The 25,518-nt window shown below is 41.5% G+C and overlaps 1 protein-coding gene, 1 long non-coding RNA gene and 1 pseudogene across 3 annotated transcripts in view; 1 reads left to right on the forward strand and 2 right to left on the reverse strand.

Annotated features, from left to right (window-relative positions):
* LOC118453508 (NACHT, LRR and PYD domains-containing protein 3-like) overlaps positions 1-25,518 on the forward strand; it is a 454,485-nt gene that overhangs the window by 306,498 nt on the left and 122,469 nt on the right. The gene's annotated exons all lie outside the window — the stretch shown is intronic.
* LOC148102124 (uncharacterized) lies at positions 1,204-20,055 on the reverse strand (annotated as a pseudogene).
* On the reverse strand, positions 24,602-24,948 carry LOC148102125 (uncharacterized). Its single transcript, XR_015719283.1, has 2 exons — positions 24,852-24,948; positions 24,602-24,771 (listed from the first exon to the last, which is right to left on the reverse strand). It is a non-coding gene; the product is annotated as an uncharacterized LOC148102125 (long non-coding RNA).

Here is a 25,518-nt window from a genome sequence, read left to right on the forward strand (position 1 = left end):
TTTATTTCAAAAAAATTAAATAAAGACTGCTTAGACTCAAAGGAGTAGGTTACACTCAGAAAACTGGGGCAGAGCTCACCTGTGGGCTCCTGCCCTTGGCCCACACACCTGGTCGCAATCACACACCTGTGGCTCATCACCTAAGAGCGTTCCAGGTCCTTTATAAGATGGCAGCTCTGTGTTTGTCGTCGCTGGACCGTTGCTGACTCGTCAGTGTAAACCCCAGCTCAGTTTACTCGTGGTTTTCTCAGCAATCTTCCTATAGTAATCACGTGAACGCAGATTATGTTTTGTCACTCTTAATTAACTGAAGCCTTTCATTTAACTACCAGATAAACAAATTGTTGCTCTCTTTCTGGCCAGACACTGCTATCGTGTTGTTAGTATTTAACAAATAAAAATGCAGACATAAGTGTACACTAGCTTTTTTAGTAACTCTCTCACATAACTAACATAGACAACCCCTAAACATGTTTGTACTCTCTGCTCATATTGTGAACATATTCATATGAAATCATTACTTGCTTTGGAAATAACTTCTTTTAATATTGAATTATATTAGTGCATGTTAATATACAGACTGCAAATGGCTCCTGGGCTGTGAGTTTAAAACACCTGTTAGAAACCATGGTTGCCAAAATCATTTCAGTTCACTAGCTACATGCCAACTGATCATATGAGCCGTATACTAGCAATGATACAACAATATAAAGAAAAGAAGAAAGACATTAAACTACAAATTATTTCAGTTTGTTCTTGTGAAGGACAACAAGTACATTTAGAAAGCATGTTTATGTGAAAATGTAATTAAGAATTTGTTTTAGAACACTTAGCAATAGAAGGTTAATGTGATTGTAAAAAACCAATGCATAGCAATACGTCAAAGACATCTGGCAGAGAAAAACAGACTTTTTCTTAAACGAGATGGGGTCTTGCACACAGACATGAGAACTTCATTTTGATACATGAAATAACAAATATTGAAAAGTGATAGCCTTTTGTGGATTTAATGAAAAACAAAAATGCTGTGTGACTGAATTGTGAATATGACCCAACATTTTCAAACACTTATTTGTAAATTTATGATGATTTCAATTCCTTTAATGCAGGAAAAACCTCCTTGCTTTGATGTACGTGCTGGCGAATCACCGGTCCATCATTGCTCTGAGAAGGGAAACAGTCTCAATGTAAACTTGTAAACTGTCAGTTTGAACTTGGAAGTGTTGCCACTTCTGCTGCCGACAGGGCACGGGGAAGCTCCAACTCTGGGACATAAACTTGACCTGACTCTGGTGGCCCTCTCCAGTTAATTACACAGTCTTGAGTTGCCTGTAAATCCAGCATCAATGTTGTTAATTGTATTTTCTATGGCAACCTCTTAAGGTTACACATTTTAAAATATATCACAGGCACTGTAGTCATTGAAAACCATTACCTGACACAAATGTGCTGCGTTTCCATCTCTTTCTCTGCTCAACCACAGCTGAACAGGAGATTGTTTCCACACTGATCTCAGTGAGTGGTTGTTCCATGCTCTCAGAAACTGTTGCAGATGTGACTGGATATGTGGCATGTAACACCTGTGCAATGCATATAGGTCTGTCTCCTTGTCTGGACTGGGCCATCCCTCAGCTTCAAGGCGAAGAAAAGTAGTGCTGAAGAGATCAAGGACGTTGTGAAATACATCTCTCCATAGTCGCTCAATTCTAAAACCAGAAGAACAGTTAATTAAAAATCCCTGAAACTACTTATTACATATAATAAAAGACTTTAAAACTTTTCATATAAACTGTGGAGTGTATATAGGTTTAACTTCTACAATTCAAGATCCCTATCACGCAGTGGTCACTACAGCTATTCAAAGGCTGTTTTCTTGTATTTGTGTCAGTGTTGAACGTATAGTTGTACATTAACCACTAAATTGGACACTAATGTGTCACTCCATATCCAATTCAAAAGTCAAAAAGTATGTTGTCAACCTAAGTGGACATGTAAAACAGTCTATGAAAATTACATGTTTAAAGACATGAAGTTAATTTTCTTTTTACATGCATAAAGATGAATAAAAAGTACTTAAGGCAAGTAATACTGATTGACATTTACATAATTCATGTATGAAAGTGTTAAGCTAAGGTAACATACATGCATTTGAAAACAACACCCAAAAAAGGCACTTCAATTCCAAGATTTTGTTAATCTTTGGATACAGGAAGTTTCTGTGTTAATCTGAAAAATTGTATAATGTAAGATTTTTTTTATAATGTGTCAAGATTAAAAATATATAATTAATCATTGCATAAAGTTTTGTTTCAGTGACTTTAGAATATATTATATCAACTATTCTAACATGTAGTCAATCACCTCTGATTGTGGACACTTCTTCCAGCAATGTGACCTCCTGTTGAGCCCACAGTGGGCCACCATAAAGCGTGCCACCAGAATGTTTTCCCCCCCTTTGTCTGAAGGAACTCTAGAGGGGATACCATAATGCTGTACTGCAGTCATGAAACTCTCCAGGACAGTTTGGGCTCTGTTGTTGTTTGTAGCAGTGAGGTAAACAATGAGTCTGGAAAATCCATCAATGCCACCATGCACAACAACTCTCCATCTGCAAAAATGAAGATACAGTAACTTGAACAGACCTTCCAGAGAGACTGTAATTGTTGAAATGCAAAAAATAAACAGAAGTTGCTGAGAATGTCAGCTCTTGTAAATGCCCTATACATATTAAGGATGCAGAAAACCCTACACATTCAGAAGGGATTCTGAATGATTTAACCAACTGATTAAGTCAATGAAAGAAATGCTCGGTCTTAATTTTAAATAAATACACATATCATATCAGCTTGTTGATTATGGGGACCCATGATCTGTAATAGTTATACCAGTGACATTTAAACAATTTAGGTTTCACACAGGATAAGAAGTTTACAAACAAGCACTTAATTTGCACTTAATTTGCTGCTTAATTAGTTTTTCAGTTCTTAAAGAGGACAAATGACAGAGGAGAAAATCCACATTACGTGAACTCCCACTTCCTATATACACATTTTTAAAATGAAGTTGTTAATCCAACTGCTAATCCACATGTTAATCCCTGAGCGAACAGGAAAGGGAAATGGATTTTGAAGTGAAGTTTATTAAATTGGAATTCAAAAATGAATTTACAAATGCAGATTTTATTCTACAATTCATTAATTAAGCACAGGATTTTTTATTTCGATGCGCGTGGCTCTTGTGGTCCTCCATAAGAAAGAGAGAGAGGAGAAGGAAGAGTCAGGAGGGGTCCGCCCACCAGGCAGGGTCCCCTCCCCGCCGGATAGGGCTGTCACTCATCCTCCCCTCCACCTCCAAGAGATGGATAGACAGAGGGGAGAGAAGAGTGATGAAATAGTATAAATCTATTTAAATTGAATGAACTCTTGGTTAGGGTATCCTATGGTTAAGTTTAGGGATTACAGTCCTGGGTAGGGTAGTCTTTGGTTAAGGTTAGAGATTAAAGTCCTGGACGAAGGTATTTGTCCTAGTTTGTTGAAATTACTTAAATTGATCTATTTATTTCCATCTGGGCCTTCCATAATAAAACAATTGAAAAGCAAGATATTGTTGTTGTATAGTAAATTATCCCTCATATTTAGTGGTCTACTTTATTACTCACCTGTGGTTTCATTTTTAAAGGGCAAGTGAGGCCTTGTTAGGTTCAATCTGAATCTAACGGGTCTCCGTGACTTTGTTAACTTGTATCGTTATTCATTTTTATCTTGATTTTGATAATAAAGTTGCCCAAAAGTAAGCATTCCAGTTGTACAGTTGATTTTCCTTCACATTTAGTGTCCTACTTCATTACTAACCTGCATTTTAAACTTCAAAGAGCAAATAACGCCCTATCTGGGTTAAATTAAATCTAATGTATATCCGTGATTTTGCAAATTCCTCATATTAATCTATAATCATGTAAGCTTCTGTAATTTAAAAGCATTACTACTATTATACAGTTATTTCCCCTTCATTTGTTCTCTATATTTGCTGTCCTGTATCCTTGCTTACCAATACTCTAATCTTTCTTTATTATTAACCTTCATTTTAAACTTTAAAGAGTAAACAATGCCATGCCTGGGTTAAACTGAATGTAACATATATCCGTGATTTTGCAAATTCCTGGTATTAATTTATAATAATCTAAGCTTGTATGAATTAAAAAATATTACTACTGTTATACAGTTGTTTCTCCTTCATTTGTATATTTGTTGTCCTGTATCCTTGCTTACCTGTACTTTAATCTTTAAATGAGGCTCCCTCTTCGACTTGTGTCCGCCATGTCTACCATGTGCTCTGGCTGTTTGGCTTCCTGGTTCCCATCATGTTCCATGCTGGTATCCAGGGCAACCACTTTTGTGTCCATGAACCACCATTTTAAATCCGCCATCTTGCGTCTATGGCATGGCTATTCAACTATGAATTTAGTTGGGCCAGATTTTCAAACCGAGGAATTTATCTGGGCCAGATATTTTTTTTGAAGCCAGTAAGCAGCAGATCACGATCAATTTCAAACCAACACAACTGTATTGAAAAACAAGTAATTTTTTTTATTCCTTTTCCCCCTGTAAATCTGGTGACCTCACAAATGCACACCAAACGGTCCATTTAAAAAAAAAGGGAGCTATAACTAAACTATTTTTTGTACATTTGAAATAATAATAACAATAAAAAAACATTTTGATAATTCCCTTTCAAATTAAAATAAATATTTCGCTGACCACTCACTTTCCCTGCCATGAATGGAGCCCCATCCGTCACAAGTATACAGACACGCTTCATATCCAGACCATTTTCCTCAAAAAGAGTTTAAATCTCAAACATTATTTCGCCAGCTGTGTGTCCCTCTAACGGTAGTAAGCGAGCAATTTCCCATCCAAAAAAACGGACATATACGCACAACTGTGCATTATCAGTTCTGTCTGTGATCTCCTACTATAGACATTACATCAGTTTCCTTCAGGTCATCTAACAGCATTTCAAACTCGTCTGACGCCAGAACTTCAACTCTACGAATATTTGAACTGTCCTACAGGAGTACGTTTTAATAGCAGATGTCACACTTACTTTAATTTTTTCGTCACTTATCACCGCATCCACCACGGCCAGCATGCAGTATTTCACTTTCAGAATCTGTGAAAGGCCTTTTCTTCTTTGCCAAGAAGCAAACGCGAAGGGAAGATGCTGCAGCTGTCTCTTCGGCTCTACAGGACCCTCACCATGGTAGTAAGATGTAAGATTATTAAACTCTGTAAAATGAATAAGTATTTGTCAGTCCAGGCAGAGTTAAACCGACAGTTTACATTGTCAATTTTGTGCTTTTGGAATGAGAAAGACGTGCTGTTGTCGCATCATATATTACGATGATTGTTTAATATGTTTACATCACGGTGCATTGTGGGTTAAATATTGCTAGGCTACTAGGAGTGTTGCATTCACAGCCTACGCTACGCTGTAGGAATTTTTAATTTTTTTAAAATTAATTAATTTTTTGCGTTTTCTCTCTGTTTCTGCCAGGACCACAGGCAGGGCCACTCGCAGTTTGCTTCTGGGCCGCATTCGGCCCGCGGGCCGCCATTTGAATAGGCTTGGTCTATGGTAACTATTTAGTTTACGGTCGCCATCTTGGGCCACTAGCGCCTGAGCTCAGCGTTGGCTCCTAAGTCAGCATCAATGGAATTTAATATAAGGCTGAAATATGTACATATTCTCCTTTATCCTGCTTCACTGTTAGGGTTAGGGTTTGGGAAAAGAAACAGGGTCCCAGCAATTGCTGGTCCCCCGTTGATGCATGCTCACTCGACTGGGGTGGGCACTGATGCCCCCGGTTCAAAAAATTACCCATCTTGGGTTGTAGTGGCCATTTACTGTGTCTATTGAGCCCGTCACGGCGTTTCGGCATTACTTCACCTTCTTCAGGCTGGGCTCAATGATTTAGAGACTGTCTTGTCTTCTATTTATACGTTTCTTCTTGTTTAATTTTTCTCTGTTGTCTTTGTGACTGTCTTGTGTTCTATTTATACGTCTTGTTATTCTCTTTGTTCTTTTGTCACTTTGTTTTTATCTTTATCCATGGCACCCCCTTTCCTTAGTCCACACATTGTCGTTCGCGTCATGCGTACGGCTCATCATTGCAGGCACACAGTGTGAAATATATTCAGGTAGATCCGCGTTTACAGAATCTCTGATTTTACGTTAGCTAGCTATCAATGAACGCTCTTTTCTATCAGGCAAGCACGCCAGTGGGCCGTTTCCATGGAGTCCCTCCAGCGTTTCCGCTTTAGGGGGGTTAGGGTTGTGGGTAAAGACCAGGCCCGGCTATTGCCGGAACCCGATGTGCATGGTCCATCAATGGGATTGGGGTTGGTGCCCCCTGTTCAAACAATTACCCTTAGCGGGTGTAGTGCACTGGCGTTGGGCCATCGCGACGTTTCGGCTGGGTGTAGCCTTCCTCAGGCTGGCCCAACGTCTCTATGTGTTTCTGTCTTTCTGTTGCCACTCGGGGCCTTTTATACTAGGCTGTCTCCGCCCATTTTTCTGATTTCCTTTAACTTTTATATCTTTAGTTAGTGCTATCTTTCTTTGCCACTCAGGGCTTTTCATACTCTCTCTCTTCCCTTTTGTTCAATTTACCATTTCTTTTAACTTTTTCTGTTTCTTTGTTTTTTCGTGTCTTTTTAGGGTTAGGTATTTAGAGTTTTGGCTTAGTTTATATCATCTCAAACTATGTTGCACGGTCCTAGGTATCTGCTCTACCATCCTATTTCCCCTTTTGGCTCCTCTTCTTCTCGACGGCATCCTCCTCTTCTTCTTCGGCTTCTCTTGTACATCCTTTCTTATGCATTGTTAACTTTAGTCCATCACCCCAATTACTTTAATTCCCACAATCCCCTGTGATCTCCAAGGAGGTATGGTCCAAATACACACTGCAATGTCACTCATATTTCTTCATACTAATACCCAATGCTACAAGTCTCCCATCACTCTCTGGAGGAGATTCAGCCTCCAAAAGAAAAAAAACTATCATTTTGATTTTCTTTATAATAATAAAGAAATAATAATAATTTCCACCCACATGCAATTAGTAATCACAAAAAGACAGCATACCGTTAGTATTTTACTCTGACCACACAAGTTTTCATGCAATTCTGTTATGGGAGCTGTTGCGAAATCAGTTTTACCCCTGTTCTTTTATTCGTCGAAACTTCCAGAGACGGCACCGGAACTCAGTAGTCATTTTCACAAAACTTTTATTTATCTTTATTCATCTTCATTTAAGCATGCACTTCTAGAAGGGAAGAAGAGGCCAGTGTGTCCCTCTGCAAAATCTTCACCCCTTTGTTAGTTACAGCCAGCTTTATAGAGGTGTCCCCATCATAAAACCCCCCTACGTTGTGCTGCAAACTCTGTGTCTGTGTCTATGTGAGTGCTCGTGTGTGTCTTTAGGCCTTCCAGAACTCAGGTCACAGAGCCACTGGGAGCTGTATTATTTGGAATAAAAGTACAACACATATCCCCAAATATCGCGCAAACGCCCCCTTTTTCTCCCAACAACATATCTAACGCCATCCGATTTTGTACTGCCATTAAAGATGTTGGACCCAACTGTTCAGCAAGCCCTTGCATTTAATGACAGCACAAAGATCAAATATATACGAGATTGTGGACCCTTTAACGTAGTCCAGCTCTATACCGCCATAATAATCAAAAGACTCATCTGATTGACCTGTTTCACTACGTTTGGTTCGCTTTACCGTGGCCTGTGATGGTGGTATCGCTGGAATGGATTCAGATCTGTCTCTGGGCAATTCACTTATAAGAAAAATCACAGTTACAATTAAAACAGTCACACCTAACACTACCGTTTTCTCTCCAATTCCACCTCAACCAGCCTAAAGAAGTTGACATGAATTAAATGTAGATAAAAGGCTTGTCTGTTTACATCTCTCCCTCGCAGAAGGCTTCTCTGCAGAGCATCAGATCTGCATGGCAAAGTGACACACTTTGTTCTGTTATAAATCACATCATCAAATCACATGAAGAACTGTAATGCTGTAGAAAAGAGAATGCAAATGTTAGCGCTGCGCAGGTGTGTACACACTTTCTCACAGTAACTTCTGTGAGCAACACATGCCCATGGATAACACACCCCTGGTAGATTCACAAACACAGAAAGTGGCCTTTACAAGTTAAATCATCACGCAACCTCGAATGTTGCTCTCATCTTTCTGCTCCTGTAAAAAGAAACACATAAATTCATCCACCCTTTTGTCCTGTCTAGGTGGAGGTTAACTTTGAGTCGTAGTCAAGTCTTGTCAGCTTTTACCAGTCAGTCAGTTTGTTTTATTTCCATTCATTCCTTCATTCATCCATCCATTCTTTCTTTGCTGATAGTGGAAACTATCGCCGCATTTGATTTCCACCCTCAGCAAAATGACGTCATTTCAAAAAGAAAAAGAAGAACTTTAGGTCGGATTACCTCGCTGAATCCTTTTTAGGCAGGGACTCTCATTTTCTAATTGTCCCAAATAAGTGGCTTTCTCCAGAGCCCATTTTAATGTGGAGAAACTCACTTGCAACAATTTTCTCGACGACGTGTAGCACTTTTAATTCCCGACGTGCAGATCTGCTTAAAGAAAAGAAATTCACAAACAGAAATCAGTGCACTGTTCAAAAAATAAAAATAAAATGAAAAATAAAAGATAAAACTGAAAAACAAAAGTAAATAAAAAATACAGAAGCCCGGTCTTAGTACTTGTTGCAGAATATTCTTTCTTTCTCTTATAGGTGAGAAAACACCAAATCTAAAACTTGGTTCCCCATACTTCAGAAACAAAAACAAAACAGAACAAAAACAAAAAATCTGCTAGTTTCACTCTTTTAAACTCTGGCTGCAGGATTCTGTTCACCCCTGCTATCATGTTCCCCAAAATAATACTAATTCAGTCGTCTATGTATCACTTCTCAACCCACTCAATAAACCAGACAGGATGACAGTAACAGTATTACCTACTTAAAATTGTTTTTGATCCTAATGAGCTTCATTACGTGTGTGTGTGTGTGTGTGTGTGTGTGTGTGTGTTAGTCGGGTTAATACATTTTCTATTTCTATGTATCCTTTTATGTACCTTCCCCCTTTTTTCTGAAACAAAACTCTGTTCACTCCAAATTTTGTTTCAGAAACATCTAAATGAAAAACCCTGTCATAGTCAGGCACAGCTAAACCCCAAATGCTTGCAGGTTACCATCGGCAACCACACAGTGTGTTGTTAACCCCTTCTAAAAATACCCTCTTTGGATGTGTGCCACTTTGTGTATGATTTTGTGTTATCTCTAGTGCATATCATGTGCATGTGTGGTGTCACCTTTCCATTTTTCCTAACAGTACTTTTGCATACCTCAGTGCTTGTCTTCCTCCCCCTTTTGTGGTGGTCTGGACACTGTGTCAATCCTCCACTTCCAGGCAGTCGTTTGTCTCCCCGGATTCCTTAACCCAATTTGATTCCCCAAACTAAAACAGCAGCGTCAGTCCTCTTCTGCTCCTTTCTCTCCGTTCTTCTCTCCCACTTTTCTGTCCAATGACAGTCAGTTCTCTTCAGCTTTGTCCCGTGTATCTCTTTGTCCCACTGTCTCTTTCATTGCCATCTCGCTCCAAACATGGCAAACGTCAAACTCAGACAGTCTTCTCAAAAGTCCTTCACACACAGTGAGGTTGCAGCTTGCTGGAAACGCATCTCCATCCATCCAATCTAGATGGCGGATCTTCTCTTTCTGATGCCGTTTGCCCATAGCGCTGCTGGACCTCTCTGCTCAGAACTCTAGTATTGTCTCTTGGACTTCTGTCCACTGTTGATGTTCATGGCTGTGCTTCTGGAACTGCACTCTGTGTCTTCAGGGAGAGATTAGCTTCCTTGGAGCTTGCTTGTTCAGGATGAGGACGGGAAGCTGCAAAACAATTCAGCCAAAAATTCTGGCTGGGTGTTTCTATTTTATTTTATTTTTCTAATGATTTTAACCTATAATTTTCTTCCGACTGCTGCCCGTGGAGAATTGATCCAGGTCTGTTCCCCACCTGTAAACGACAGACTTTCATTATTCAGTGTGACTGCAGATGTTTTAATCACTCCTAAAGCAACACATCTCTACTTATTTTGTTTTGAACTCTACTGACTTCAAACCCCAAAAATGACATTTTTATTTGATCTTAACCGCAAACACAAAAAATCTTCTTGATGTTGTTATTAATTCTTTTCATCCACAACACTCCAAATTATGTTTTTGTTTTGTGTCCAGCAGGGGAAGAAGGTGACCTGTAGTGTCACTGCTTCCCCCAGTTAGAGACAATTTCCCACTCACACTTTCACACTTTTTATTTTCTTTGTTTTCATCATTTTCTTTCTCTTTTTTTTTTTTTACCTCATTGTTTTACACCCACACATTAACCTGTTAACTCACTCCTCCAACCTCATTTTCCTTTCACCCCAACAGCTCTCATACAGTCAGCAATCAAATTCTCCATTCATCCTTGAATACTTGGTCAGCTTTAAATGTCACTGTTAATTTTATCAATTTATTTATCATTACTTTAACGCTAATCCACTTTTAATTTGCTTTATTTACTTTAGTTCATTTTCTCCTATTTGATAACTACGACTTCTTGACTATTACTATTTCACAGAAAATCAACTAATCTACTTTGTCTCCCTATTTGTCATCAAAGAATTCACCCACACACTTACAGGCTGGTCACTCAACCCCACCTTTCTTTCTCTCTCACACACACGCACATTTTACTCCTCGTTCGTTCCACCTGTGAACCCGCCCCTCGAGGCTGGCTCACACACACTTCATTCAAACTTTCTGCGGGACACTTCTGCTGATTCAGGACAACGCCCTAATCAGAACAAAGAGCGGGTGCCGTCCGCTCTTATACACCTCAACCTAACTAGGACAATTAGGCTCACGATCTTCAGATCGCGCCACATTTGCCTCACGAATTATTCAAACTGCGCCACGGACTGGATACCGCAGTTTCTCTTCCCCATAAAAAATAAAACCAAATTAAACCCCCCAATTGACTTCACAGTTTGCAACAATTCGCGACACGGCCTCCTGCCGCAATTTCTACACACCACAAACACACACTTTTAGACACAAATTCTTTTTGTTACTTTAATTGACTCCCGTACTTCAGACGAGACACCGACTCTAACGGCGCTTTCACACACACTACACCGTCCTCCTTCTGCATCAGGCACTGGTTCAACTCAGCTCGGAATCTAACCGGCGAAAGCAACCGATCCTGCTTTTATGCATACTTCAGACTGTGACAGGGACCTCTCCCCGACTTAGTTATTTAAGGAGCCACGAATCCCCAGGTCACCACCCTGGATCTCCTGCCCTCACAGGTCCTAGCCCCGCGTCCGAGACTAGGTGGGGTAACCAAACCCGTGACACACACAGCTCTCAGCTGGCGATGAGGCCTTAAACCCCGCTTTCTAACTAATAGTAACACACGTTTCCTGCTTTAACGCACGGAGGACGGATCACACACCGCCACTTTTTTTCCTAATAACTAAGACGGATTAAACACCGATTCTACTAATCCATAACAAGCGTCTCCTGCTTTAACGCACTGAGATGTTCTTACGGGGCGCTAAACATCAACTTGGAGTTCTTAGAAAAGTCTCTTGCTTTAGTCGCTCACAGTACGCTAAACATCAACTTGGAGTTCTTACAAAAGTCTCTTGCTTTAACGCACTGAGACGGACGCTAGCCGCCTTTTTTTCTACTGAGTGAATTTACACTGCGATACGTTCAACTTAGCGAACAGATAATTTAGGCTTTAAACAATATGCACGGTTCGAAAATAAACAGGTCGTGCTTACCTTTTAATCATGTGAGCTAGCTCTCTGTTCGCCTCGTTTCACGATCTCAGCTCTGCCAATTCATCCTCTCTGGGCCTCGAGCGAATCCCAGGGTTTCGGCACCAAAACTGTTGCGAAATCAGTTTTACCCCTGTTCTTTTATTCGTCGAAACTTCCAGAGACGGCACCGGAACTCAGTAGTCATTTTCACAAAACTTTTATTCATCTTTATTCATCTTCATTTAAGCATGCACTTCTAGAAGGGAAGAAGAGGCCGGTGTGTCCCTCTGCAAAATCTTCACCCCTTTGTTAGTTACAGCCAGCTTTATAGAGGTGTCCCCATCATAAAACCCCCCTACGTTGTGCTGCAAACTCTGTGTCTGTGTCTATGTGAGTGCTCGTGTGTGACTGTGTACGCATACCTGTGTGTATGTGTGTGCGCGTAAGTGAGTGTGCGTGACAGTTAAAACACTGTGGGTGTAGGTGACTCCCTAGAGGTCATAAAAAACCCATTTCCCTTCCAGACCACAGTTATCCAGGTCAAATGCTGAGACCCCCACCCAAACATTCTCTGGGGAATTTCCTCTCAGGATTAACTCCTCTCTGTTTTACTTTCACAGTTCAACTGGGGAGGGTCTCCTATACTCTGCTCCTAAATTCAGGACACCATCAGGCCTTTATTACATTGAGGGCAGTGTCAATGTCTCTACAATAATTCTAGATTCTATGTTAACACATTTCTAAACTCTAAATCAGCTAAACATTTCTACAGAGCTTATAGCATTCAGGGCTACACCTTTTATATATCACTTAACCTTTAGTCTTTATTTTTTTATTTTTTTTTTATTTATGCAGTGAAGGAAATAAGATTTGTTCCCCGACACAGAAGTATTTTCCCAACTTTTTCCCATCATCTCTGTGCCTTAACATCAAACAGCAGATCATCACTCCATTTTCTTTATTAAAGCTTTCTTTATTTCACACTTTTCCACCTTCACCATACCTCTATAGATGTAATCTAAAACCTTATCCAGTTTTCCACCTAAAAAAAAAGTGTGGAGATCACAGTCCTCCGACCTTGGCTCCTGGAAGTTCACAACAGAACATCCAAACCCTTTGCCCACCCTCCCTCACCCATTGGGGTCCTGACGGATTCATTAAACTGTATATCCTTATATTTCATATTAACAACGCCTTCGGAATACAAGAAATTGTTAAAACCAACCCACCCAAACCGTTTATCTGGAGATAAAAGACACAAGAGAAACACATTTTTACAAGCCACATCTCATGTAGGTACATTCAAACCCAGTGGCACATAAGTATTTAATCTGTCTGTCCAGATCCTCTCCATCCTCCTCCGACCGACCGACCAGCCCGGATTCGCCTGCAAGCCCATAATGCTCAAAGCCCCCTCTGCATGCCCCCTAAAGTGGATAGCCACTGCCCGTACGGCATACAAGTGCTGCTGTAACCGCGCTCTCAGACAGACCCCAATATTGGAATTTCAATAATGTATTTTGTAACTGCAGTACACATAATACTCATTTTAAACAATTTTGTCCAGGTTCCTTGCCAGCAAACAGCTCCTCCAGAGAGGCTGTCCTGGTGAGGGAGAAGTTCATGGCTCACTTCTCGGCGGAGGGAGCTGTGTCTTGGCAACCAAAGGAGTAGCCTGTTTGAAGTCCGAGTGACTTCCCCACAACGGCTCTTTTAAGAGCCACCCACAAACCTCTAAAGAGTTTTCCTGTCTTTTTAAATTTTTCTTAATAAATGGAGCTCTACTCCAAAATAAACTAACCTCTCTTTACTCTCTTAAGTAACTTGTCTTCACTATGTTCCTATATACAGTGTGGTGCAAAAGTTTGGGCAACCTTATTAATAGTCATTATTTTCCTGTATGAATTGCTGTTACAGTAAAAAATGTCACTTACATATATCATATAGGAGACACACACATTGATATACACTAAATATTTATTTCATTTCTCTTTTTTTCTGTTGCCAATTTATGCACCTGCTTGATTTAGTTTAAACAGTTATTGCAGACTTTCTGTAAATCCAGTGAACTGCATTTCACTTCTCAAATATCACTGTGTGTGTCTCCTATATGATATATTTAACTGACAATTTTTATTGTAACAACCAACTATTTGTACAGGAAAATAATTACTTTTCACAAGGTTGCCCAAACTTTTCATCCCACTGTATTAGTATGTTTTGTCATTAGTATAATATGAAATAAATTCTACTTGTGTCAGTCGGGTGCCAATATTTGCTGTGTAGTAGAACTGAGACATTAGTCATTATAAATGTTTATTGGAAAAAATATATAAAATGTAACTATTTACAGAGAGACAGGAATAAAAAGGACCCAGCTTGGAGTGGAAGAGCCTCAGGGAGAAGGAGGAGAAAAATAAGAACATTGTTTCTGCCCTGGAGAACTGCTGCCTCATCAGAAAACTACTGATCATTAGGGTCCAATGTTTCCAAATTTAACACAGCTGTGCTGTTTTCAAAAGCTAATTTATAAATTTGAAATTTCACGAATTCTCGTGTCTGAGGCAGCATGCTCTCCAGAACAGGAACAAGGCAGAGGAGGAAATGTTCTGTTGGAGATGGGCGTGGCCTCTTCAGGGACTCCAGGATGGCCAGCTCCACCGCCAATGGACTGTCCTGGGACCCGTCCCTCACCCGCCTTCGAGCTGTCCTCCTCTGTGGGCCTGTAAAACACAGCACAAAACAACACAAAGTAATGAGAAGGCTGCTACTAGATTTTCATTTTCAAAATTGAAAAAAACAGGATATAAACAGATTGGTTGTAGATATTTAGTAAAGGTGATCACAAGGGAATCCAAGTGAGTAAAAAGCTATCAGTGCTTGATGTTTATACCTGTGGGTGCAGCAGCAGGAGCTGAGGGACTGGGGAGCCAGGAGAAGAGACAGGGGAGGACTCTGCTGCATGATTACTTGACTCTATCAAGACAATATTAAATGTTAACAGGTTGAAGACAATAGTCATAGAGAATATTATATTAATATATACTTATATACTTATTATATACAGTGGTCTCTCATTTATTGCAGCACATGAGCAGTAGTCACAGTTCTCACAAGTGCAAACCTTTGTCGATTTTAAAACGTAAAAGTATTATGCCGCGCTTTTTCTCAGTCTGTGGCGCCACTTTCGTGCGCCTTTTTCCCTCCCGGTGCAGGTGTCTATTTCCGAATGAGGGTCATAGTTATGAGTGTTTTTGTTCTGTTTTTTTCTATTGGACGTGATGGTTATCAAAACCAAACATGATAAGTTTGGCTAGCGCAGGAAAAGAAGAAGAAAGAAGAAGGAATGAACTTACCAGGTTGCCCGATCTCCTCACTTATGTGTCTCCAAGCTAGGTCCTTTTTATTCCTGTCTCGGTAGAAGTAGTAGCTAGCATCATATAGCTCTGGGTGATTAGCCACGGCACTGATGAGCTTTTCCTCCATACTGAATGAAGAATCAAGGGCTTTGGCTGGATCTGCCCCTTTGACCTAGGTCAGAGCCACGTCACCAGGCTCCTGATTGGTTGTCGCGGCGTGAATTGACGCCGGAGTTCAGATTTTTCCAACTCGAGCGGTAGACGCGATACGCGCATGCACAAAATGCAACACATAAACTGACGCGCGTGGGTTTTTTTCGCGAGTCAAACACGCCAGATGCGGTGCACTGACGCACGTTTCTGCGACGCAAATCTGCTTCGAATTTTCGCAGGACCCGCAATCGCGGGTCATCACGCTTCTACATTGACTTTACATGTAAACCTGACGCTCTGGTCGCGTTGGTGCAAACACACCGTAAGTGCGGTGCAGGGTGTGATTTCAGAAAACAGTCGGCTTGTTGGCAGTCTCCCAGGATTGTTGTTCCCGCCTCTTTACCTTCTGTTTTTGTTCCTTTGTAAGGTAAAGACCCTACAATAGTTCAAAGAAAACAGAGACAAAGTTGAGTCTCTGGCTATGATTCCCCTCTCCAGTGTGTTGCTCGTGGTGTCCTGAGATAATGTTTTGATGGGACCCCTCCGTGGTGCAGATCGGTGTCCCAGTGAGTGAGAATTTCCTCTCCAGCTTTTAAAGAGAGCCCAGTCTGTGGTTATGGAGTCACGGATTTACACACTTGGTGCTTTCTCAGAGTTCAGTGCTCTCCAGATGTGTTGGGGGTGTTCCAGGTCATGCTTTAGAGCATGTGCTGACCAACATCTTCAACCTCTTCCTGAAGCAGTTGGTGGTCCCCACATCCTTCATCATCATTCCTGTCCTCAAGAAATCAGAAGTCTCAGTGTTCTGGCTGAGCAGGAGAGGACACTGCAGTGACCATGACAACCAACTTATGCATCCCACTGTTGCCAGGAAGAAGGATCATATGAGGACAAACAGCAGAGCCAAAGGAAAGAGATCATCTCTCACTCATGGCTCTACTCCACTTTAACACCACCAGGGGGTGCTGTAAGCAGCCTGTTCTACAGGGGCTTGGTCTACAGGGGAAAGTAGCTGTGGCCAAAGCCCTGGCTCCACACATCAGGATCCAAAACCAAGACTGAACAGTGTGCCACCATCACCTGTAGAATGTCACAGCCTGGTGTCAACACAAGTAATGGAGACATTTCATTGGCCACACCCACATCAACAGGCGCAATAACAGGACTAATGGTTGGGAAAAGACAAGTGGTGGTGACAGTGGACTCATCTCTGTGCTTGTCCTGCTAGACCTCAGTGCAGTAGAAAAGAAAGTGGTGGATCTATGTTTCTGAGTGTGGGGCCATCAAGAGGCCACAATATTCATAGAGGGGCCAAGTATTACTCCAACAGCATGTACAATGCTCATTCTAACTGCTGTTTCCTTCTTATTTCTTTGTATACATGCAGCTCACACTCGACTGTGACTCCTGACCGTGTTTATGGGCCAAATGTTTTGTTCTTTACATTGTCTTTCTTCTATATAATTGTTAAACATTTAATAAATATTTGTGTTGGGGAGTAACGGAATACATGTACCGCCGTTACGTATTTAAAATACAAAATATGAGTAACTGTATTCCGTTACAGTTACCGTTTAAAAAGGTGGTATTTAGAATACAGTTACTTTGTTGAAATAAATGGATTACACGGCGGTACTTCCCTGTTTCATATTGTGGCGGGTCAGGACTGTTTGGGTTTTGTTTGACAGCTACGTTCTGTTGTTCGAGGCAGCGTTACGGTTGCCATGGTTACAGGGTGACGCTCTCTCTCTGCGTGTTTCCTGGGTGAGAGAGGCCTTTTTGTTGTTGTTGTGCTAAGCTAACAGGCAGAATGCTACAGGTATAGCTCTAAAGAATGTAGCATCATGGGCAGTGTAGTCCGTGCTGCAGGGAGAATGGACTGCCATACACGTTATGTGTCTGTGAGCGAGGGAGGGAGAAAAAGGAAAAGTACGAGCTGTCATCGAGCAGAAACGGGAGCTGGAAGCATGTAAATATAATAATAACCACTGCAGCCAAGAAGAGAGCCTGACGAGCCCAGCTGTAAGTAAGCTATTAAGACTCGACTGTACACCGTGTTCGTGTTTTCCTCCGAAACAATAAGTTCTGTTGGAGCAGCCTTTCAACGCCTCTCTCTGTCTCTGCTAGCAAAGTTGACCCAGACAACAAAGTAAAACTAGTTTTCAGCTACGAGCCGACACGAACCCACCGTATTAGCCAGAGGTCCCTTTACTACGGTTCGGAGCCGCGGACCTTCAGTAACAGTAATAAATCACAGCAATAGTACATTCACGTAGTTGTAAACAGCATGATAATATATTAAGTAATCCAAAGTATTCAGAATACGTTACTCTCATTGAGTAACGTAACAGAATACGTTACAGAATACATTTTGGGGTACATGAATCAGCATTACATTCATTAGTGAAGTGCTAACCTTCTTTCCTAAACTTTGGGCCTTAATTAACATTACTGTTAACTAATGTTTGCTTTGCTTCTTAACCACTGAAGCACCGAGGGGCTTTCTGAGGTTCCTGCTCGTAAATGCCCAAAATGAGTCGAGTATTTCTCTGCAACTACAAATATTACAGCACTGTGTCAGAGTAACTGAGGCTGGAACACAGAAAAAGGAAGATGTATTGATTTTTAGATTTTATTGCCTGGAACCACTTTGGAATACGCTTTGGGTCACAATTAACTCCAGAAAACCAGGAATCCACATATGAACATTATCTGTGCAAAGATTTATGCTTCTGAAGGTAAACGGTGAAAACTTACAGCACTAAATGCACAGATAGCCAGGCGTTTCACATTTTGGTACCATCTGCCAGTTTTAATTTCTTAGGTATTGAAGAGCAGAAATGATTTAATTTTATTTACATGCTTAAAAATGTTTGCTTTTGAATATTATTTGAAGAATTACCCACACACTCAGGCACTTTGGGCCTGTTTCCCTTTGCATAACCGAGTGTTGGAAATGTGCCTTTTCTCTTTAAACTCTGAGGGGCTGTAACTTTGGCTTCTATTGGCAGATTTGCATGATTGACCCTCTTTTTAAAATAATTTTAGCCAAGAGAATCAAGTTAACATCACTGTTTTTACGTCAGGTCCACCAATCAGAAGTTGCAGAGCAAAAAATACACGTAACCATAAATTTACAACACTCACCCTGGTCCAATCAAATGTCTGTAGCCAGGCAAAATTTGTGATTTTTGAGGGGAAACGGCTCTGAGGCATTGTGAGAGATCGAGTGAGGAAGGGAAAGTTCTGGAGTCCCGACTGGATGTTCACACGTTGGAAGGAGAGAATTTTACGTTATATTTTGTTGAACGCTGTGCATATTTGTGGTCTGCTTTTTCAGCTGGTTCGATGAATTTTGGTCGGAGCGTGATGAAACTCGCAGTTTTGGAATCTGTGAGATCTCAGCTTTTAAAAAATGTTTTTGCTAGCTGCAGTTTTGCACTAACGAGGCTGCGTTGTGTTTGTTGTGAAATGACGTAACGGCTCCTAACTGTTTGTTGTTTTTGCAGTATTTGGTGGTTGCAGAAATGGTTTAAAGGAGCTTTTAGCTGAGATTCAGTTTTTTTTAGGTACCACACACGCCGGGACTTATATTACAAAGCTCGTGTTACAGTCGATTAAACGGGATCTCTGCACCGATACTGGGAGCACTGGGGCTCATTTAATGTTTGTCAGACTTAAGCTACATGACAGCTGTGGGTAAATACAGATTTATGACATACCAACAAACTTCTCAAAGTGTAGACTCTAACCAGTTGTAGGTTAAAAGCTTTCATTGCAGGATGTTCAAATCTTCTTCTTCTGTAAGATTTCACACTGGAAATTCCTATTTTTCTCATTAGCACCACTAGTGTTGGGACTTGGATTTGAATCTGATGAGCACTCCCGCAAAGGACAGATGAGTGACAGGACAGGGGCACTTCAGGGGGCCAATCAAATTTCAGCTGGGACCAGTGCCCCTGTGGCGCCACCCCTGGAACCACTCCTGGCACCATCATACCCGCCACAATGGTCATTTAACTCATCTGGTCAGCACACAGATGCAGTCGTTTCTTACTGTCGTTAAGGTGGGAGAAGGCGCTGCGCTATTCTCCTAAATTAGACCATTCAGACAGGATCACGTCACACGAGCTGATAAGGAGAAGCCAAAACTGGAAGCCACGACTTTGTTGAGGGTGTTTTTTGCAAAGGTCTTTCTACAAATTCAAGTTTTCAAACTGCTTCAACATCTCACTCTGTGTATCCGTGTGTCTCTGAGCTTCGGTGCAGGATTATCATTAAAATGGTGGGAAAATGAGCATGATTGCAACGACCACGGCACAATGGATCAAGTTACAAAAATTAAGCGATACTGACCAACGCACCACAACGACTGTGTCGCACGGATGTGATGTCACAACTGGTGCGAGACTTGCTGGCCTGCTCCCATGAGGGTTGTTTTCCGGGGATGGCTTGTTCCTCCTAGTTGCGCGGTCGGGGTTCCCCCAGGTGTCGGGTGGTTCTTGGGGTCCAGGGTCCCGTCTTTGGCTTTCTCTAATGTGGCCGGCCTCTGCAGTGGTTGGCTGGCCGCTGCACTGGACCGCTAGTACTCCTTCCCCTGGCTGTGGGAGCTCCATCTGTGGCAGCAGGTGGAGACCCATTGTGTACATCTGCTTCACCCTCGACTTTTCCCCCACCACCCTTCTTTTCTGTCCCTTTTCTTTCTTCTATTCCTCTGCTTTCTTCTATCTTTCACTGATCTGGCCTTCACCCTGTCCACGCTATAACATCCACACAGGGGGCTAACGGCATTCTGGCCAGACAGGAGCTCTTAGTGGTAAATCCTGTGGTTTATGCATTTATATGACACATTTAGACCAGAAACACTGGATCTTTCTTAGGCGCAAATAATGATTTTAACTGAACGTCAAAGCTCTTCAGAGGTGACAACAACAAACAGATCCCATCCTGATCTGTTCCACTGCACAGGTGGACTCCAGTCCAGACCTGGTCTACAGATCTGGTCCAGAGTCATGTTGCTATCGGGGCTGTGTGACAGTATATGCTGCTCTTCTTCACTGCAGTCATCACATCACATGGTTCTGTAATCAGCACAAACACAACCTGAACATCATCCACTGGATTTAGAAGATTCACAGCAGTCATTTTTATTATGAACTATGTGATTTTGTATCTGTTGTCACTGTTTTCAACTCAAAACGTGATCGTTTATTTTCTAGTTTTGACCCTTTCACGCATGAATTATGACAACCTCAATCAGGATTTTTTTCTTAAGTGTTTTTATTCATCTTTAGGCATGAAAAAAGATTTTTGAACTTCATTTAAACGTGTACTTTTCAAAGAGTTTTTTTTACATGTCCAGTTAGGTGGACAACAGGTTTTGACAGGGTATGGAGCGACACATCAGTGTCCAGTGTAATGGTTTATGTGCAAGTATACCATCAACACTGACACAAATACAAGCCTTTGAATAGCTGTAACTGTAGTGACCACTGTGTGTGAAAGGGTTAAGTGATCAGGTTTAACAGATCAGTGATAAATCTGTGCTGTTGGATCAATAATGAAACAGACTGCTGTTAGAAATAACTCTGATTCTGCTGTTTATATTCTGATCAAATAGATGATAAATAGTTTCAGTGCGTAACTCACAGAAAGAAGCAGAACAGTTCACATCAGGCTGAAACCTCTGCAGTGTCTTCTTGGCTTCGTCTCCAAATTTTAAAGTTCTGTAGTATTTTATAAGAAACTCCTTTAAATTGTCCTTCATGCAGCCAAGTTTGTTTCCAGTTAATTCCTCCATATAAAGAAGAAGAAATGACTTGTGTTTATAAAGGATCTTCCTGTTATTCCACGTTTGTTGGAGAGAAGTTATGCTTATAAATTTCCATGTGTAACAGTCGCAATAGTGTGGTGTCTCTTTAAGACAACTTAATGTTTAGTGATGTCACAAGCATGCGCCCCTGCCCTCTGTTGTATGAACGCTGCTCGCTTCATGTATGATAAGACAGCAGCCGTTCAGCTGGGCCTTGTCGGTGAGGAGTGTTTATTAAAGGACGAGCACTGTGGGATTCCCAGTACCAGTGTGGTCGGGAGTTTTTGACTGTCCTGCTGTCTGCCGCCTCTTCTCAACCACTGAATACACGTGTCAGAAAAGCTTGCTCATGAAAACTGTTTCCTCTTCCTACTTTTCACAATAAAAGTCCTGCACAGTGACTGCTGTACTCTGGTTACTTGATATGTGACTATTGTGGTTATATCAGTTTTGTATCAGATTTCTTTTTTCCTAATACATTAAGGATAACATACTCTCTTTCCTCTTTTCCCAACTGTGGTAGAAAGCACAGCTTAGCCTTAGCAAATGTTCAAAGAAAAGTCGTCACTTCCTGATTTCTGTTTCACTGATAAATATTGTCACACTGGGATTTTTGCAAATGATATCAGTGACCACTGTGTGGCAGCTGGAGTCAGACAACTGAAGCTCCCACAATCAAGACCACAAACAGCTTTCAAAGGAGATTTGAAGCTTTTCTGTCAGCAAGCTTCATGATTTATGGGACTATAACTGGAACAGAATCTACCTGATCACCAATGGTGAGCTGGCATGGAATTATTTTTATGACACTTTTATCAAAATGATAAATAAGCATGCCCCCATGCTCAGATTTAGAGTGAAATGCAGAAACAATCCTTGGTTTTCTCCTCAGCTATGCAGTCTCCTTAAAAACAGGGATGCTGCTCAGAAACTAAATCTGGAGCAGATTGGCTGATTTGTGGCAGCTCAGAATTCTTTCAGCCTCCTTCATTAAAAAGGCCAAATCAGAATCCTGTCCTTCAAAAACTACTAAACATCTGAATGATCCTAAAAAATTCTGGAAAATAATAAATTCTTCTCATGGTGACATAACCACCAATGAGTTGCGAGCCCAAGCACGTGTTTCTTTTTCAGATTTCTCTAAAAGTGTGTGTTCATTTGTTCCATCTGTCTTCTTCACAATAAACAACAGCTAACAGACACACATGCACTCTGTGTCACTTCACAGGGGCTGATGAAAGTGGACACAGTAAAGGGAGAGCTGGACCTGCTCTACACATCCTGGACTCTGTTAACAGACTTTATTCTGCAGCATCAACAGATGACGTATAAAAATATATGAAAATATAGAAACGTTTAACATTGTGACTGTTCACATTAGTGAAGCTGTTACTTTGCTGCCAGGTGGAAAAAGAAGCCTAAAGCTGAGTCTTATTAAACATCTGCTGCACGAGAGAGTTTCATGGCCCTGCTTTATCCTGTGCTTGCTGACCACCTCGTCCTGAAACCTCTTCATCATCCTCACAGTTGTGTGAAGAAAGAGGGAAGCAGGTGGAGATGGAAACCATCTGTGCTCCTGTGTTCACTTGTGTGTGTGCGTCTATGGTCATATCTAATGTGTACCTACAGACAAATACAAACACAAACACCTGGCATTGCACAAGAGTCTCTACTGGAGCAACCTGCAGATCTCAGAGATGTGATTAGAGGGTAAAGTGGACTAGTGAGTGCATCTATGTTGTTGTTGTCTGCTGGGGGACAGCATCAGCTCCAGAGATGGATCAGGATCAGCAAACTAATCTGCAAGGCTGGAAGTGTCACTGAAGGAGTTTGAGTCAGTGAGGGACTCAAACTCTTTATTCTGTGAGCTGAACACAGCTGTCAGGCAAAACATCTGTGATGGGACATTTCTTTATTTCATGATCACTTTGTCACTTAGTTCTATGCATGTAGGACAGCATCACATGTGAGTATCATGCTGCTTCACATCTTTGTTCTACACACACACAGTGGGGCATTGCAAGTTCATGGGAGACGTTACACAGATGTGAGACTCCTTCCCTTATCAGGGGGGAGGAAGGAGGGAGGATTGGAGAGGTAAATCTCCAGGTGACGGCTACGTGAAAAACAAAGGGAGGCTTCTAAGACAGAGCCAACATATATAAGAGGGTTGGAAAGCGATCACATGTAAACAGTAAACATTACTAACCAGGTATTCTTTGAAGAGGATGTTTGGGTCCAGAAAAAGACAAAGAGATGTCAGCAGCATCACAAACATCAATATTGTCAGGGTTCCTGGGTCGTTGACCAAGTGCTTTCAGTTTTGTTCATGTTCAGTTTATTTTGCCACTTCCATGTTCTCACTTCCTGCTTTTCCTGTGTCAGCTCATCTCGTGTCATTAGCCAGATTATGTTCAGCTGTGTACTCACCGGTCTCTCATTTTCGTCCTCATCAGTCTGTGTATTTAAGCCCTCTGTTTCTACTCGTTCACTGTCGTGTCATTAATGTTGATGTTAATGTCGTCTCTCTGTATGTATGTTCAGGTCAGTCAGTCAGCCAGCCATCCATCCATCCAGTCTTTCAGCCAGCCAGCCAGTCAGTCCTTCGTTCCTGCCCTGTTCATCCACGATTCATAATAAACCATCTTCAGTTCTTCACTATCCACGAGTCCTGCGTTTGGGTCACTTCCTCGCCTCCACACACGACACTCCTGACAAATATCAGAGGAAGCAGATAAAGGACACTATTTGAACTTTAAAATGCAAAACAAGAATGATCGACTAATGAAATGTATTGATTGCATTTAAGCTAACTTAACAATAATCCTCAGAAGAAGAACAATGTTGACAATGCTATATAATAACTTTCTATAACAATAATTACTGTATGACCTGGTCTATTGACATCATGTCTGACTCGCATGTAGTGAAAAACTTAGTAAAATGTGTAAAATGTATTTTTTGACATAGTGTGCGTTATTATACGTTAATAGAATAGAACAGATCTTTACTGTCACTCCTACAAGAACAATGAAACACAGTTTGGCATCTCTCCCTCAGCAGCAGGTTGACTTTTACCTTAAAATTCCTTCAGAATAACAATAAATGAAAGAAAAAGAGAAAAAAAAATAAACTTAAAGTTTAAGAGGTGCGTACACAGGGAACGTATGTAATGACTAAGTATCTACACAGACATGTACAAGTTATATGCCAGACGAAGGAGCAGGTGATCAGTGCAATATAAGGTGCAATGTGATGGGTGGTGGTGCACAGTGAGTGTCCAGGGTGCGAGGGGTCCTTGAGGACGACATTGCCAGTATATAAATGTCTCTGAGGGTGTCACGGTTGTTATAGAGTGGACTCAGGCGCGGAGCTCAGAAATAATGACAGTGCATTTATTTACAGTGCAGCAAGGTGACAACAGTTCAAAATGTGCAACGATGGTGATAGTGCGTCCCTCCTTCCGTGTAAGCCCGTGCGTGGTAGTGAGTGCCCGTCTCTCCTCCAAGTGCTTCCTTTGTGTCCGTAAATCCTCCGTCAATCCCTGGGTGAACACACACGACAGCAAAATGAGTATGAAGATCAGACAGTACTTCTATAACGTTAGCGACTCGAAAACACTACCAGGCTTAGTGCAATACTCCAGCGCTGTCTGTCGCTCAGCCACACCATTAAGTAGCCCTGCTGAAGATGGTAGTTGATGGGCAGCAGCTGGTGGATTGGCTGCAGGTGCGGCAGCTCCGGGCGACAGCACTTTCGTGTCGGAGGTAGCCTGTTGCTAGGTTACCTCCTAACACACAGCGGAGCCGGAGGGGAAGACAGGGTGATAGGAGAGACACATACACACGCACACAAATATACACACACTGGCAGGTCGACCGGTCAGGGCGCCGTCAGATCCTGACAGAGGGAGGTTAGTGTCGGGCCCAGGACCGCTCTGCTGCCCTCACCACCCGCTGCAGTTTCCTCTTGTCCTCCACAGCAGTTGAACCACAGTGTGCAGCAGAAGGATCTCCATGGTAGAAGTTAATTAGCAGTTTTTGATTAGCTTTCTTGGACATACGTAGATCTCATATTAAAAACCAATGATTGATGCAAAACTCATTTGTTGCTTTGGGTTTGTTATTTTCAGTTTATTTAATATAAACTTTTAGTTCTGTCATTTCTTCTTCAAGTAATGATTCAAGACAAAGAGAAGGTAATAAGGCAAAGACGTGGTATTGGCCACTAGTGAAGTGTGTGACTGTCAGGCTGCCAAACAAACCTCTTCTCCAACACGTCACACTTGTGG

This window comes from Neolamprologus brichardi, chromosome 7 (assembly GCF_056152115.1).
Source record: "Neolamprologus brichardi isolate AB-2024 chromosome 7, ASM5615211v1, whole genome shotgun sequence".
Taxonomy (NCBI): domain Eukaryota; kingdom Metazoa; phylum Chordata; class Actinopteri; order Cichliformes; family Cichlidae; genus Neolamprologus; species Neolamprologus brichardi.